We start from the raw sequence: 17,007 nt of genomic DNA on the forward strand, positions 1-17,007 counted from the left end.
AAAGGTGAACAAAACTCCTGCTCCTATTCATCAAAGTCTCATTCATCAAGGAATAAGTAATTCTGGCACACCATCCCAACCCCAAATCTTATGATACCAAACACAGCAGCTGGAGAGTAGGGAAGTGCAAATGAGTCTGCTGTTTTTTGGATGCCATCAATCTGAGTGGTCCCATACTTCAGAAAAGCAGAGGAGGAGCTCTTAGTTGTTTACTTCCATCATTTATCATCCAGGAAAGGCTGATCACAAGTTTCCTCAAGATTACTTGGCAGTTAAAAAACCCCCGACAACAAACAACAGAGCCAAGTTTGCACTGAACAAGCATAACCCACATGGAGCATGTGAGGCCTGCTCAGCATTCCAGAATCTGCAAGACCAACCAATCATGTAGTTCCTTGGTGAGTCTTCTTACTGGCCTTTTAAAAGCAACTGCTAAATTAAGAAGTGTTACTGATTTAGGTACTTTCATCTGTTTAAAAAAACCCAACCAAATCAGAGTTCTCAGCTTCATTCCCAGAGGAATGCAGAATCACAGAATCGTTGATGTTGGAAGGTCCATCCAGTCAAAGCCCCCTGCCAAACAGGATCACTTAGAGCAGGTTACACAGAATCACATCCCGGGAGGTTTTGAGTATCTCCAGAGAAGGAGACTCCATTACACCTCCCAAAGGACACTATCATAATAAATCTCACTTGCAGTGCAACTCCTGCAACTTTATTTACATTTAAAAGTTGCATTAAGGAGATCTTGGCAACATAACTTAATTCATGCCTGACTCACAATCCTTAGAGCTGGAAACAGGAGTCAACCATGGTTTAAAAGTTGATGCCATGATAAGCAAGCTGAAGGAAATTGCTTATTGGTCAGTCCCTGCCTAGTCTAATAGTCATTGAAAGACCTTACCTAGGTCTGTGGCTCTCTTACACAGAATGAGTGGCTGGTCTGTGCATAGGGAGAAACTTTTTTTCCTTTGGGAAAAAGAAGTTGTATCTTTACTAAAAACTTAGAGGAGCTAAACTGTTGGAAGAGTCAAATACCTAAAGGTTGATTAGAGAAGGAAAAAAAAGCCCTCTAATATTTAGAAAAGGTTGGAGAAGTCAATAATCTGCAAAAGGAGATTATGAAAGGGTTTTTTTAATCTTTGGCTAGTGTAGCTGGTGCACATAACTTCATTAACTTCAGCCGCTTTTTGATAGTATCTGTTCACAAAGTTTTGTGAAGGCCAAGCCCAATGGGTTTCAAATTGTTGTTAGGAATAACATCATGTTTTCAGACAGCTTACTGTGAGATTGCTTATTGAAAGCATCTTTCAAGGTGAAGCAGCTGAGCTTGGAAAGATAAAATTGCTTGAAAACTATAAATATATGGCATACAGTATTTCAAGGAATGGCAGATCCTTTTGTGGTACTTTCAATGCACAGTACAACTCATATCCTGTCTGAATTCTACCATGGCCTAAAAAATACAGAATGCCTTTTGTTTATATCTGAACATCACACTATTTGCTGGGTTCTTTAATCATCTAATTAAAGAGTATTCCTAACATTTTTGATTTTCTAATTCACTTTGAACAAATGCAGTAATTGCTGCCAAAACCACACTCAATCTCTTTGTACAGTAAGTGAGACAAATTTGCACCAGTGCTCAAACGAGTGAAGCAATTAACTTAAAGACAGTACCACTGTATTGATGAAGTAAGGAAAAAATATTGGTGAGATTTCAACTATTATATTAAAATGGAAATCTATAGCAATATTTTGATAATTTTTGGAAATGCTCAATACTATAAAAACAAGTAATCAGTGTTATAGCTGCATAATTTATGTACTGCATTTATAATTTTAATAATATTGAACTGTTAAAGCTGTGTTTTCAACCAAAATAATTCCAATTGGACAGATTCTGAAATAAAATTAAAAAATCCTATAACCAAGTAATTACAGAGGTTTATATTACAGATGTTGACATTTCATAGCTAAGCAGTTTTTTTTCCTAATGCAGTGGAGCATTTTCACTTTGGAGCAGGGCTAGTTCAGATCCCCCCTGATTTACCCATCCTCTTTTTCTTAAACAACATACTACTGGTAGCACAGACTTCCAGTCAAATGAGCTGGTCTTAAAAAAAACTACACTATTCAGGATTCTCAGGACTTTGTTCATTGCAAAGATCTGTCAAATACATGAAAACACAGGCTTTACTACTCCTCTGCAGTGTTCTCTCCTCCCATCCAGCCAATGTATTAATTTTTTGCTCACCTAATCATAGGCCCACCTAAGGATCATGTAGGACTGACATGCTCCTGTCAGCCAACTGACATGTGTACTGTGCCTTGTACCCCACAGTGGCTCTGTCACCTAACATTACTAAGAACATCCATCTCATCTTCATTTTTTGTACAATGAGATGTGCTCTGTGAATGTAATATTCAGCTCTAACCATTCTGAGGTAAATTACCAGCATAGTGCATTTTACACGACTCACATTATATCCCACAGATACAGTGTAAGCTGCTCCCTAGCAACTGCAGCAAAAATATACCCCTTCAGGCATTCTTTCCAGCTAAAGAAACCAACTTTCTATCTGATGAACTTCATATATAAAACAATCTTGGCTACTGTCACCTCAAATTGTTCTGACTAATGGTCCTTAAGATGTGTTTTTAGCCTTTTGCCTCGTCTGGGTTCTGATACTGAAGTTTCTTTTGCAAACCTTCCACCTCAATGATTTTAGCATCAAGGAAAAAATGTATTTTTCCAAACCAAGAAATATCTTCCCACTAAAAGTTAACCATTTATACAAGAATTATAATCATGAGCTAGAAATCCATTTTAGATAGAAAATGTAACTCCCAACATGCTGGCAAGAGTGAAGACCGTGGATTTATTTCATGGAACGCTGAAGTCTTTTGGTTGGGCTTCATTCACATACTGAATGGAATTTCAAGTATTTTCAAAGAACTGTAAGCTTTTAAGTAGACTATTGCTTGTTGTGTCATCCAAAATCTATTTAAGTGAACTTAGTTAATATCTGAGGAAAGCCAGAAATCAGTCCTTGTTTAAAAACAACCAGCCTCATGTTTACGCATCACACCTCGTGAGTAAGATGTGGCTGCTGTGACATTGTTTTTCATTTTAACACAACATAAAATATTTTAAAGGTAATACCAGAATCATAACAGCTCATTAATACTTCACAAATGAACAGAACCCTCCACCAACACTGAGGAATTTCCCCCCCTCTGCTAGGGACAGAGTGTTATAGCAGATAGTTAACTTCCCCAGTGGAAGTCAAGCCTTCAAGTGTGATGTTATGAGGCCACTCAGGCTAGCACATTTAGGCAGAGGCTGGTTTGCTGGTTTTGTCCTGATCTACATCAGCCTCCACTGGCATGCAGCCCTGTGCAGTTCCAGGACAGAAGAGCAAACAGCACCTGTTAGCTAGCCACGGAAAATAGCAAAAGCAGAACAGCATTATCCTTTCCCTTCAGGAAATTCTGTCTTGGGAACTGACAGACCTCAGAAGGGAACAAAATTTGTCCTTTCAGTTTAGCAGGACAACAACCAACCCTGTTCTCTTGACTGATAAAAAGCAAAGCATGTGCTATGTGACTACACTTCATGCATCTTCCTTGACACCCTGAAAAAGTGAAAATGAATTTCACATACTAGTTTATGCCAGTTTTTGATATGACTCTAGAATGGGGCCCTGGACAGCATCGCACATGGTGAAGCAGAAATGCATTTTCTAAGAACCCCTGTGTCACCACCACCTGAAGTCAAATACTATACAGAAATGAACATATTTAATAAAATGCCATTGAAATAAATCCTAGTTCGAACAGTGCTAACTGACGTGCCCAATTCCTGAACTGAAGTGCTCATCTTCAGTCACTGGGTAAACCACCCTGCACAAAAAAATGGCATTTCTATTAGAGCCATGTATTCATCACTCCCATACTGAGTAAACACTGGAGTTCAAACTGCATTTTCATCAGAGAGTTCAATGCAATATAGCTGATGGTGTGTTATGAATTCAACCTTGATGCAAAGTTTTAGTAGTAGTAGTCCAGTTTTTTGTTTAGCGAGATTCTCATTTCATGAACAAACGTCCTATTGACTTTTCTGTGACATTTATGTAATTTAGGTCTGCCAAGTCAGGTCTTCTATGTATGTCTTAATGACCTAATTAAAAGAACTACCTGTCTTACCACACTACATAATGTGGCAAGAAGAGGGGGCAGACTGTTTCCCTTTTAAGCTAACAGGCACAAAAATCTGTAGGTAACAGCTTTTAGTTCAGTTCTGAACTTCCTCATAACAAGAAATAACTGGATTATGCAAACGGCCCAAATGATGACGTATTTTAAAAGAACAAAGAACATATGGGTGTGCATGCATTCCTATGTATGATAATCTAGCTGGATCCGAAGAGAAAAAATAAAAAACAGTTTTGCAAACTTTACACTCAGAGAAAACCAAAAAATAATATACAAGCTTTCCAGCAATGCTCAAACCATCCTTATGCTACAGAGCATACCATTTTATTTCAAATCTCCTTTAAAACCTTAAAATGCATGTCAAGTTTCATATTAACTATATTGCTAACTTTAACTTCTCACCCAAACTCAGAGTTTTCACTTTTTTCTCTCTCCATATATTTCCAGAACAAATATAGTGCATAAATTGAGCAAGGTGTTCCTGACAGTAAACAAATACTAAAAGAGCAAATCCAGTACAGATACTATCCTGATGAAGCCCCAGGATACAGTTTTGTGGAAAAGGAAAGTATAAATCTTTGCAACACTGTGTTCTAGAGAAAGCTGTTAAATACACTGAAGCTAGCTAAATCCTAAAAACTGGATTCATTGAAATTCAGGGAAGTCTTGGCTTTTCATTCTGATGGAAGAGGGGAAGGAACTTAAGACTGACTGAATTTAACTGAGGTCCTAGAGATCACTTTTAGCTAGTCCAGTGGGCATTGGGTAAGGACATTCATGTGAAACCCACTTGGCAATCAAACTACTTTTACTTTTGAAAAACTATTTTCTTTCTATCTGCATACTTTTATATTAGCTCACCTTTTATGCATTTGTTAACATTTCATATGGTCATTTTTTTTCTAATGGTTCTGTTTATTGTAACTGTTCATTATTTAAGCAGAATAATTATACTGTTTGAAGAATAACTCCAGAGCTATAGTTGAGGTTCTTCTCTGAAGGTGTGCAGGGTTATTACAACATTTCATTACCAAAACCAATACATCTTCAGGTAGAGGCAATATTAGCTTGTAATGTTTCTTGTTACCATGCTACCAACATTTGCTTGTTAAGCAATTTAATCACTTCCATATTGGTTATACATGAAATATTAGTGTGGTGTTTCACAGGGAACACCTCTTGCATTTTCATTACCATATAGCTGTACTACTTACAGAGTCAGAAAATCTATTTGTCTTTAAGCTTGTCATTGCATTTCACTGAAAAACTTCTAGCCTAAGTTTTACTAATTAATGAAAGAAACAGTCTTCCAGTTTTAATTCTGCAATTCAACCTATCTGGGTTTCATTATTTTCTTAATGAGTTTTCTAAATTCATGTAATCTCCATGGCTCTTTTAGTTATCTTTCATACTACCACCTATTAGAACTGCTAAAATACTACAGGTCTTTCTCTTCTGAGACAGAAAACAACTCAAAAATTGTAATATCCCATGAGTTAACCTGGTACTTCTACATCTAACATTAACATTCTTATCTAGCTACTAAATAGCAAAAGAAGCTAAGATTACAACAATCTTTATGGTTTCACATATGATACATATTTACAAACTCATGGTCATCATCTTCAAAAGATCAACGTGTTCTTTTTTACCAACAAAAATATATCAAAGTCAAACAAATTGCTTTATTTTCCTCCATTTAAATAGTCTATCAGATAACAGAGAAGAGATACCGTTATTAATATCATGCCCTTTTTGACAGATCACACAAAAATGTCACCCAGTGAGTTATGAAATCCTGGCACATAAGAACACGTACAAAATGGAAGCAATTACAGAATTCTGAGGTAATACAGGACAATATAACAGATTAACAATTTAGGCATGCATAAACACATATATACAGCATATTTAGATTATTTTTGAACTGAAAAATACTGAAACTAAAGTTCAGATCAGCATTTTTATCATCACTTTGGAACTGCTAGGCCAGGCTCTGGAGCATGCGAGGTTCTTCAAGAGGAGCAGGCTGGCACAAAGCCAGTTAACAGCCACTTGAGTCTGTAGTGTCCTCACACAACTGTGGTGCCACTGGCAAAGGCTCAGCCAGGGGACCAAGCTGGAGTGTCCTTGAACTTCACCCACCCAGGCAAGCATAGGTGCCACCAGGTCCCCACGTATGTCCCTGCGCCTAAAAATCCTTCCCGACCCAGCAGATCTCATCGCGCTCTCCCAGTTGCTCCCTAGTGGCTGGGACCAACTAGTTCTGGCCATGCCATGTCCTAATGTGACTGAAGCAGATCCACCACGCCAGCCAGTGGTGCTGTGGTGCTCCCAGCAGCAGGGAACCCAGCAGCCAGAGCTGACACCACGAGTGTGCTGCACTGTGTACAATCTTCCTAACACGTTGTACAGGTAACTCAGTCTCAAAGACTGCTCCTTTACTAAAAGCATTTGTACTGGAACTGATGCCAAAACTGATTTCTGCTATTAATCATCATACTCTTATTCAGAGGATGTTCCAACATACAATTAAGTAATTGCTTTGTTCTACCTGACACACATGCTTTGTCTATAGGAGAAGTACAAAACGCTTTTTAAAATGTAAAATCAGGTAGTATTTTTAATACAGCTGCTTGAAGGCATGTTGTTAAAACCATGACTAAAAATTACTTTCAAACAACTGCACATTGTGCAACTGGAACCTTGGCCCCAATAACATAAAAATTTTTAGTTTGAAAGATGGGAAAACCCCCTTAATTTTAAAAATTTAATTTTAATTTTTGGTAGATCTACAACTGTTGGAAAAAACAGACAGAACCTTTACTGGGATCTTGATAGAAAGAACTGCATTAACAGGAATTCTAAATACTTCCAAAATATCAGGTCACAAGCAGTCAAAACCACCTGAGCCCAAAAGGTCTTACATAAAAATTGCAACAGGTCTGAGTTTTCATTTCACTGACACTGTACAAAGTGCACAGGAATTCAGATGTAACTGACTTGTTTGCTCATGCTAGAAGTCTCACTACAGAGCAATCACCTCAAAGCCATCCCTAGCACTGAAAGGAAAGCATGCAGTAACTTGGCTGAGTGACCACTCAGAAAACAGGGACATAGTTTACTAAAGACAAGATTGATTAGCACTTGTAGGTTGCTTACTTTTATCGGTTATACAGAAATTTTCCTTTTTCACCATTTTCAAATTATGATGGAGATAATTTCCTAGTGACCTCAGCTGGGATACATTAACCAATACATGACTTCCCCAGACTTTGGGGTTAATAAAGTAATGTATCATTTAAAGCTATACGAAATTTTATAAAATTTTTAAAAATCTGGCCAAGCTTCAAACTCTTGTGCCTTGCTGCCTGCCTCTAAGTGGACCTGTGGTCCCATGACAGCCAGCCAGAGTGATCTGCAATAACCCAGCCAGCAAGTCAGATGCCTCAGTCAAAAGCCACTGACAAAATGCAACAGCAGGCAGAGGCTCAGGGAAGTTTTCCATCTCCAGGTGGGCTGTCTTTTCTGACAAGTCCTTGCAGGGCAAACAAAACCTACTGTGACAGATTGTTTGTTGTATGATCCACCACTTCTGCTGCATCATCCACATTCATTTACACATTTTACTATGACTTGATGCATAGCCTGATACCCAGTACAAGTGTAAGACCTTCAGAGGAAAGCCTAGTACTTTTGACTTAGTTTTTCTGTGAATTTTTATTGAGCTGTTTTGCAGTGTCATTTTATATTTGACATTCTTAAAAGAATTAATGCATTTTTTTTCAGAAAACTGAAATGAAAAAAAGTCTGCAAGTGGACATCTGCTGCTATGATGACTTCCCTCTCCCAAAACCTGCAGGTGAGCTTTTCTGCTCATACTACTAAATTCTCTTGCTACCTACTTTTGTCATGATTTTTCATAAGATTAAAGCTGTCATTGTGTCAGATGATAAAGATCAATTTTAGAATATGAACTGCAGTACCAAAATCAGTTTGTAGGAGACTTCAGCTGAGATAAATACCAAATCTTAAAGACAAAGAATTAGTATTATGAATAAACAGTACAGAACTTCCACAAATTAGTTCTTAGTTTAACTCGTATTTTGTTTGATGCCTTCATGTTCATGGACACACCTATCAAGAATTTTCATTTTCTCCTGAGAAATATTCAGAATAAGATACCCATAAAATGGTATTCGGTATCTCTTCCTCACTTGTAACTAGGACATAATGTGTTGAATTCTACTCCTATGGACTTCTAATTTCATGAACTAGATAGGATACATGGATAAAAGAACTTTTTCCCCGTAGCAGTATGTCTTCCAAGTGAAATGTTTAATATGATCCAACTTACAAAATCAGTAGCAGACTCAATGCTCAAATTCTGTTCCAGACTTTTCTGGCCCATTTCAATGCCTGATTAATCAATGGGAATGCTTGACTCTGTACAGTAATCTGAAATCTGCACATGAAAATCTACAGCAAGAGGCCAGTCTCTTCAGGGTTTACAAAACATTTTTTCACCTTAGCTACAACGCAGCAAAATATCTGTGTAAAAGTATTTCAGAGCAGAAGAAGTAACGTGCTCTTTAACAAACTGATTAGGTAGAGGTGAATCCCGAGCAAGTAGAATAGAGACATCAGACTCAAACTTGGTGAGAAACTTTCATTTGAAGTTTAATTCTTGTGATGAAAACATCATATATTTGAATCTTTTAGCCAACTTTTAGCAGTGCTCTGTTACTGCCTAGCTTATTTTAAGCAAATACAGTATAAACTACATATAACAGAATTTGGTTTATGACTATATTTCAGCTAAGGTGCATAAATGTGGTCATTTAACAAAAATCTAGCATACTCAAAAGCTTGGCAAAAAGAAAAACCAGTGGCTTTACCACAACATATGAAATCCAAGTTAAATGTATTATTTTTCTACATGGAAAAATCTTGGAAATGCTGAAAGCTTTAAGCAAGCGTTAATATAATAGATTTTTATAGTACAATGCTATTACTGTACTAATACCACTCTTACTAGCTGCCTAACAGACCTTATGAATTACTGAGATTTAATGTATCTTTTTTAAAAGTATACATAAAAGAAATTAACTTGTTAGAATATTTTTGTATGCCCACAACAGTGTGGCTTCACTTACATGTACCATCACACCTACACCTGAATATTTTTTCTAGGGAAGAACATAGTAAAATTTGTCTAACGATTCTGAAGTATCTTATAAAAATGTTAGATGAATGATTGCACATCTTAACACAAGAAGATATTGTCACAATTGAACAATGGAACACAAGTTCCACTTTTACAGTGATCGTCTGTTTAAGGCAGATAAGCGGCACATGTGGCACTGCTCACTCTCTGCTGCCAAATGTATTCAGCAGAGATTCAGCAATTGTCATTGCTGTGGCCTGTAAGTACAGGGGAAAAAGAGTGTGCAGGCTGACAGTGTTCATATCCATCCATGGCATCTCTGCAGGCTACCACGGGTTCACTGTGCCACCCCAAACTAATTTTGAGCTGCATCAGCCAACAGAAAACTGGTTTGACTTTGCAGCTGCTTGTACACATGGACATGCTTGTCATGAAGTAGCTCTGCATGGGTTTCAAGCACACCAAAACCTTTTTCTTTGGCGAACTGCTTTGTTTTGGTTGCTACAAATTCCAGCAAAACAGCATCCATTTAATAGATCAGGAACATAACTTTAAACCACCCATGACAAAAATCAAGTAGTAGAAATATATTTGTTATGTACTTGAATACATGTTAATTTGAAAAAGCTGTTCTGGTGAACTGTAATATAGTGCAAAACAAAATGAAAGAAGAATCCTAGTGCTGCAACCAACTACAGTTGGTAACAGTCTTTGAGACAAGCAGATTTACACAGCAGATGACCTCCTAAATGGGTAGTAGAGCAGCTGGGGCCTTTCTTCAAAGGAAGTAAAATGTAATTCTTTAAGCTAAATTTTAAAATTAACTAAGCAATAGGTTGACTACTAAAACAGTCCTGTACTTCTGCCAAGTACTTGAATAACAATAAATCAAGAAACAGAACAGCATTTTTAAACTGCTTTTCAGCCATCTTGCTCTCCTCTTGCATTTACCTTCATAGTTCTATGTCCTCCCTTGCACAGCCTTCATAAGGTCCTCTGTGAAGCAGATTCAAGCTGGCAGAAAGTGGGTTTCTGTTTTGTTTTGGCTTTTTAAGACAGTGGCCAGGGCAGAGGAGTGGTCTTCTGCCAGACCATGTGCTGAAGTAGTTAGGTTAGGTTAGGTTAGGTTAGGTTAGGTTAGGAAGGATGGTGCATGTTACTGCGACTGGGAGAAGGGAAAACAGGATCATCACAGACATGCTGCGGGGGTTACTTGCCCTGCTGTGAAACCACATTTATTACCAAGTAACACTAAGCTGTAACACAGCACACTAATAATACATTTCTGCTGTTTCTTTAAACCTCACTCTCACTGCTGCTGGCAATGCAGCAGCTTTTCTAAGTGACATGCTTTGGGTGTCGAATGACTAGCCTGGCGCTGACCAAAGAACACGAAGAGACCCTTTCTATCTGGCGGGCTTCCAGCCCAACCTCTAAGACAAATGGGAGGGAGGAGAACAAAAGCTTTAGCTATTATTTTCATCTTACTATGAAATGTAGTTCACAAATGAAAAATGATTAATTAGATAGCATTGGAGTTAAGGCTGTTGTGTACTGAATCCATAGAGAGGCTAGGAAAGCATTAAAGCTATTTGAGTAAATATCCCTTTGCACTCCAATATTTTTAAAAGCTTTTTTGGTTTTAATTAAAAATATTTTTAACAGCAATCAACATGGATCAAATACCATATACCACCATTCTCACTTCCCCGTTCATTGCAGTTGGAATAAGTGCTATGAATGGCATTTTTTAGAGTTTTCTTTCTGTTTTATCTGGTCTGGATTTCTGGACACCACATTAACTGTCTGAGTTTACTGAGGTGCAAAAAAAGGAAAAAAAAAAAATCAAAAACCCAGAGCCTGTGTTACATTCGAATTATTTTTAAATCTTGTTTAAATCAACACCCCCTTGTCTAATATCCCATAATAGTTTTATTCCTTGCAGACATACATGCAAAAAACCTCATAAGGTATGATACTGTTGGCAAAATCAAGAAGTTGTCTTTGAGCACAGAACTAATGCCACCTTGATGGCAAAGAGCTCCAGAAGCACTGTGCAGGTCTCAGAGTGGGCAAAAAGATGACAAATGAGCTTCAGTGCAGATATATGTAGGCTAATCCATCTCATGGAAGATAATCTCACTCACATACACACCATGCTGACAAATGACTGGAGAAAAAAAATCCAGCAGTCATTATTGACAGATCCTTATGTACAACAGCAACCCTAGCAAAACATGGGGAATCATGAGGAAAGGCATTGAGAAAAAGACAACACATTTATACAACCTTGGTCCATCCACACCTCAGGTACTTCTGGTCTCTGCATCTCAAGAACAGACTCCAGTCAGACTAGTCAGAGAACAAAATATCAAAAGCATAGAATGCCTGCCTTAGAAAAAGAGACTTGAGGGGCTCTTTAGTTAGAAAAGAAGACTGAAGCAAGATACGATCAATCAAATCATGAAGATGGTAAATAAACTAATGTAAAGCTGCTTGCTAAATCCTTTCATAATAGAGCTAAGGGACCTTTTACAAAGCTAGCACGACATTAGTTTACAAAGAACTAAGTGCCTCTTTACCAAGGGAATAGTAATCTTCTGGAACTTGCTGTCCCAGGAAGTTGTGAAGATAGTAAAGCATCAGCAAGTTTGAAAAAGACAAGTTTTTGGTTTGCAGGTCCATAAATGGGCTCTAAAAACACTGAGCAGATATATACCCATCATCTGTAATATGACAAGTATTCAGGAAGAGTACAAGAGAATAGGTTCATAAAATGGCTAGGTTTGGGTATGGTCCCAAACAGTGTCCCCTAATGTCACTGTCAGAGACCAAACCCTGAGTATGAAGGTCCACTGGTCTGACACAGCAGAGCTTTTCTTCACTTCAGTTGCTTTTAGCATCTTCTACTGAGCTCTGAAAAATCCTCAAAGGTTACACCCCTGCTTCTTAGCAGCTGTGAAAGATGAAGGTCAGATCTGGGTACAGCAGTCCTTCAGTATAAATTCCAACACAACGTCCTATGCTAAGCAATAAATTAGTACTATAACTTTAAACAAAAATAAAGGTCAGACCCAGGAGGAAATATTTGCATTACTTCAGGCAGTGTGACCCTAAAAATCCACAGATGCTGTTCCACAGCAAGATCAGCTATTTCAGTGGAACTGTAGCCACCTGCTGAGGGACAAAAGAAACAAACATCAGCCCCTCAAAGAGCTGAGCTGCAGAACCGCTCAAAGGGAAGCAAGGTTAGCCATGTAAGTCACTCACATTTTTATTAAAGTAAGCCTCAAAAGATAGTGAGCATTAAAGCCTGCTGGTACTCAGATGGCAGTCTTAAAAAATTGAGAGCAGAAGCCAGTATCTATCAGGTGCTTTCTGCCTTCCTCTACAGAAACTGTTTATACATAACATAGGCATATTATAATTGCAATATTTTGAGACTACTGATAATACAGAACACCTGCAAAGGGAAAAGGTACGCTGGCAACACTCCACAGAAATGAATAAATGTAGCTCAACAGTATTCTCACAAGATTTCAGTTATGTAGCATTTTCTTCATTTACTGCACTCTTCACCATTAGCTCCTTCACCAGTATTTGGTAACTTCTTCAGATGCAAAAAAAATGCATACTTATGTATTTCATAAACATTTGTAGTGATACATTAAATTATACACTTATATATGCATTAAATTACACATTTTAATCCTTAAGGGAATACTAATTAGAGTTTTGATGAGTAACTATTGCATATATCTAGATTATTCCCACTAGTTGGGAGTTTGAATTGAATTTGCTACAAAAATCAGAACACAGGAGGGTTAAAAAGTGTCCACTCCCCACTACAGATGCAATACCTGGCAATTTTACATTTTAGGTAGTGACAGAAGAAGAGGGGTGTCTCCTAATTGAGATCTGTAATTCATTCCTTATCACATCTCTGTTCATCTCTGTATTAACAGTAGACACAAACGGGCCCAAGACTTGTACATCCTTTCTTTCTCCTGGTTGTGCTGGGGCAAGCTGATCTCTTCCACCATTGTATCTGCAGTCTGTCAGTCAGAGAACAACCTGCCCATCTTTGCCTCTTTCCCTCTGTTGAAGTGTTCTCAGCACTGGGAGCTGAATTCCTGTTTAAGAGTATCTTTTCTAAGTTCCTTTGAAGGCATTCTCAGGAGAAGATGAGGCCTGTGGGTAAGCAACAAAGGGGACACTTGGATGCTGAGGCATTTTATACTTGTGTATATGTAGAGTTCAGCAGAGCCATACAGCAGCATTTAGAGTTGCTGTGTTTGATGGAGACACAGCTAACAGCTATGAATGCATATTTTAACTGCAGTTCAAAAACAGCATTAGCTTTTCCAAAAAGATGAGTGTACCTTTTGCATAATCTAATACAACTAGGAGACACATCATTCATTCATCTTTTCGATGAGCTTCTGCAACTCTTCATTGGTTCAACTGAACGTACATGTGTACTTATTTCCAAAACAGACTTAGTTTTAAAAAGCACACCACTTGTTTTCCACAGCTGTATCAAAAGAAATCATTTTCCTACTAGTGATGGCATATTACATCAATAATATTTTAGTATCCATCTCTATCTATATAACTAAAGAAGCACCAGGGTGGAAAACACAACAGAGTTGACTACTTCAGGTCCAGATTTCTTATTATGTTACGTATAGTGAAACTACACTGTAAAAATTACTACAACAAAAGCAGCTTAGGAAAATTCAACATATCTCTTGAGTGTTGGGAAGCATACAGATGGACTCATTGTCTTTTATATAGAAGAAAACCATGAAAAGCAAGCAAAAAATTTTTGAAACTTCTGCTTTCTCCTCTAACTTTTAACTAGGTATGAGCATTATGTAATTATAATACTTATGAATATTAATAAGTATACAGCTGATTAATATTTTTAACAAGTAAATACTTAATACACTTATATTGACTTCAGTGGTGGAATGAGCACTGCTCCAAAAAAATTCATTACTTACTAACAGACAAAGATGAATAAACACTGAATCAAGCACCTTTTTGAAATGACAGCATTGAAATATTTTGATGTTTTAGAAAAGGTTTCCTCAGAACGGAGCATGGAGAAAAGGTATTTAAGACAAAATTGGCTATGTGGCAAATACACTGGCATACATTCTCCTGCATGCATGTTCTCTTGGGAACGTGCCCCACTGAAATGACTGTCACAAAGTCTACTCATGTGCTGAAGGTTCTACAGATAACACATTCACAAACTAAGTTTTTAAATTAAAACTTGGTGTCACTCACAAGGAAGGGTAGGGGGAAAGCTTAGTGTTTTCCTGTAGCCTGTAATCTACAAAGATGTCACTGCTCTCTTCCACAAAACAAGCACAAAAATTTGGGATTTTCTTTCCTAAAAAAAGGACATAAGGAAAACATGGGTGATGTTATGAGACAGACGAGCAAAACTGAGAGCATCTAAGACATTGCATCATGACTACGTGCAACATCCTTGAATGAGGATTGCTGTCTACATTAATCTAAAACACTCTGATGACACTGAATCAGGTTAACTAAATGAGGGTTCTGAAGAACTGGCTTGACAATGTGACATTTGCTGAACCTGTATAGATCTATCGAGAATTAGAGATGTGCAAGAACTGAAATTCATTTAGCAATTTATATTCTGCCAAAAATGTTATTTAGTGGGTAACTATGCAGGGAGGGAACAATATTCAGCCTGTGTCAGCTCTAAATTCCACACCTCAAATCTACACTTACTTGTGCCTTCCCCACAGCTGTAAAAAGGGGCTTCAGCTCCCCAAAGCAGTGCACGTATGTGTTACAGTGGTGTTTGCACTGGTTATTCACCCTTGCATCTATCATGATTTAAAACATTTCTGAAAACACATTATGCATCACGTGAGTGAACACGTCCTTATAACTAACTAATCAGAATACTCCATCAAGAAAGAGTGAACAAGATCAATACACTCCCAGAAAGTAGAAGAGGAAGCTTAAAGGTACAGAGGAGCCAAAAAGAAAACATAGAATCAAACTACATGCTCTTCGCATTTTCTGCAGACAGTGTTTAAATGTTTGAAATACGCAACCCAAGGGATGAAAAATAACCAACAGACAACACAAACTATTTTCTCCTGTTAATTGTGGATGCTGTCCTGCTTCCTACTGAATCAATGTCCAAACTCCTCTTTATTTCCATGACTGGAAGATCAGTTCTTCATCACAAAGTCTGGCAGCATCCTGGCAGATTCCTTGAAATGTTATATAATCAAGATACTTAATGTTTACAACGACATCTCTAAAGAGCATCTAAAGGCTGTTTTTATCCAAATTAATAAGATTTGACAACACTTCAAGCCTTCCAATATTGTCTTTATCACTAAAAGTACAGTAGGTTGAAGAACAATGGAAAGGAGTGCATAGGGATAAACGGGATTTCATCTTTCTAATTCCTCCGTCTCAATAGCCAGTGGTCATGTATCAACCGTCACCGATACGCTTACTTTAAAATAACTTTTCTTAGAGCTAACTGCGTTAACAACTTCAAGATCCAGGCTGCGGCCACACCACCGCCACAGCCGCCTTGGGCTGTGTGACTCTCCCCGCTGGGCGTCCGGGACCATCTGTGAGTGAAATCCTCCCCTGAAGCGAAGTTCAGCCCGCCGCCCCCGACACGCGCGGATCGCCCCCAGCGCCGGCCCGGGCCGCGTCCGCGCTGCCGCTGCCCAGCGGGGCACGGCCGCGCCGGGGCAGCGCCGTCGCCGGGACCCGCGGCACCGCCTTTCCAGCCACCACCCCCGACGGCCCCGCACGGCGATGCCGGGGCCACCGTTCGGCGGCACGGTTCGGCGGCCCCCCCGAGGCGGCCCTCCCGAGGCGGCGGAGCGGAGGGGCAGCGCCACAGCCCCTCCTGGAGGGCTGATGTCGCCCCTCGCCGCGGCACCCGCAGGCGCCGCCGGCCGCCGCCAGCCGGGCGGGGACGGACGAAGTTCCCACCGCGCCGCCGGTCCCGCCCGGGGATCGCCGCGCCGAAAGCCGGGGCAAGGGGCGGCGGGAGACCGCGCCCGCCCGCGACCCCTGCCCGCCGCGGCCCAGCGCCGCCGGCATCCCGCCCGCTCTCCGCTCCGCCCGCGCCGGCACCGCTGCTCGGCGCTGCCGGCGGCCCCTTCAGCATCGGACGCAAGGGATGCGCACGATGACGGACACCCGCCTTCCCCCGGCCGGACCTTACCGGCCGCGCTCGCCGCCCTCGGCCGCCCGGGCTGCCGCCGCTCCGCGCCGCGCTCCCGCAGCCGGGGCGCATCCCTGCTCCGCCCGCAGCCGCACCAGCCGGCAGAGCGCGCGCCGCGCGGGAGCGCAGCGCGGGCACCGGCGGAGCTCGCCCTCGCCGACTGGCACCGCCCGCAGCCAATGGGCGCCCGCGCCGCGCCGAGGGGGCGGGACGGCGTCGCGGCAACGGGCCAATGGGAGCCCCTCCGCGCGGCAGCGCCGCTTCCGGGCGGCGGGAGCCTCGCCGGGGCCGTGCTGCCCCCGTGCCCGCGGTCGGTGTCCCCGCCGGGGCACGGTGCTCGGTGTCCTTCGGTCGGAGTCCCCGCCGGGCAGCGCCGCGG

At 40.4% G+C, this 17,007-nt stretch overlaps 1 protein-coding gene across 3 annotated transcripts in view; it reads right to left on the minus strand.

Moving 5' to 3' along the window:
- The window catches only part of B3GALT1 (beta-1,3-galactosyltransferase 1), a 180,014-nt gene extending 163,230 nt beyond the window's left edge, over positions 1 to 16,784 (minus strand). For 2 of the 3 annotated variants that reach the window (XM_063400571.1, XM_063400569.1), the window contains exon 1: positions 16,629 to 16,784. The gene's annotated coding sequence lies outside the window, so the exon portion shown is untranslated. Of the gene's footprint in view, positions 1 to 15,522; positions 15,649 to 16,628 lie in introns of all 3 variants that reach the window. The other variant, XM_063400570.1, reaches the window with a different exon arrangement.
- Positions 16,785 to 17,007: the final 223 nt, after the last annotated feature.

This window comes from Prinia subflava, chromosome 6, assembly GCF_021018805.1.
Source record: "Prinia subflava isolate CZ2003 ecotype Zambia chromosome 6, Cam_Psub_1.2, whole genome shotgun sequence".
NCBI classification, from domain to species: domain Eukaryota; kingdom Metazoa; phylum Chordata; class Aves; order Passeriformes; family Cisticolidae; genus Prinia; species Prinia subflava.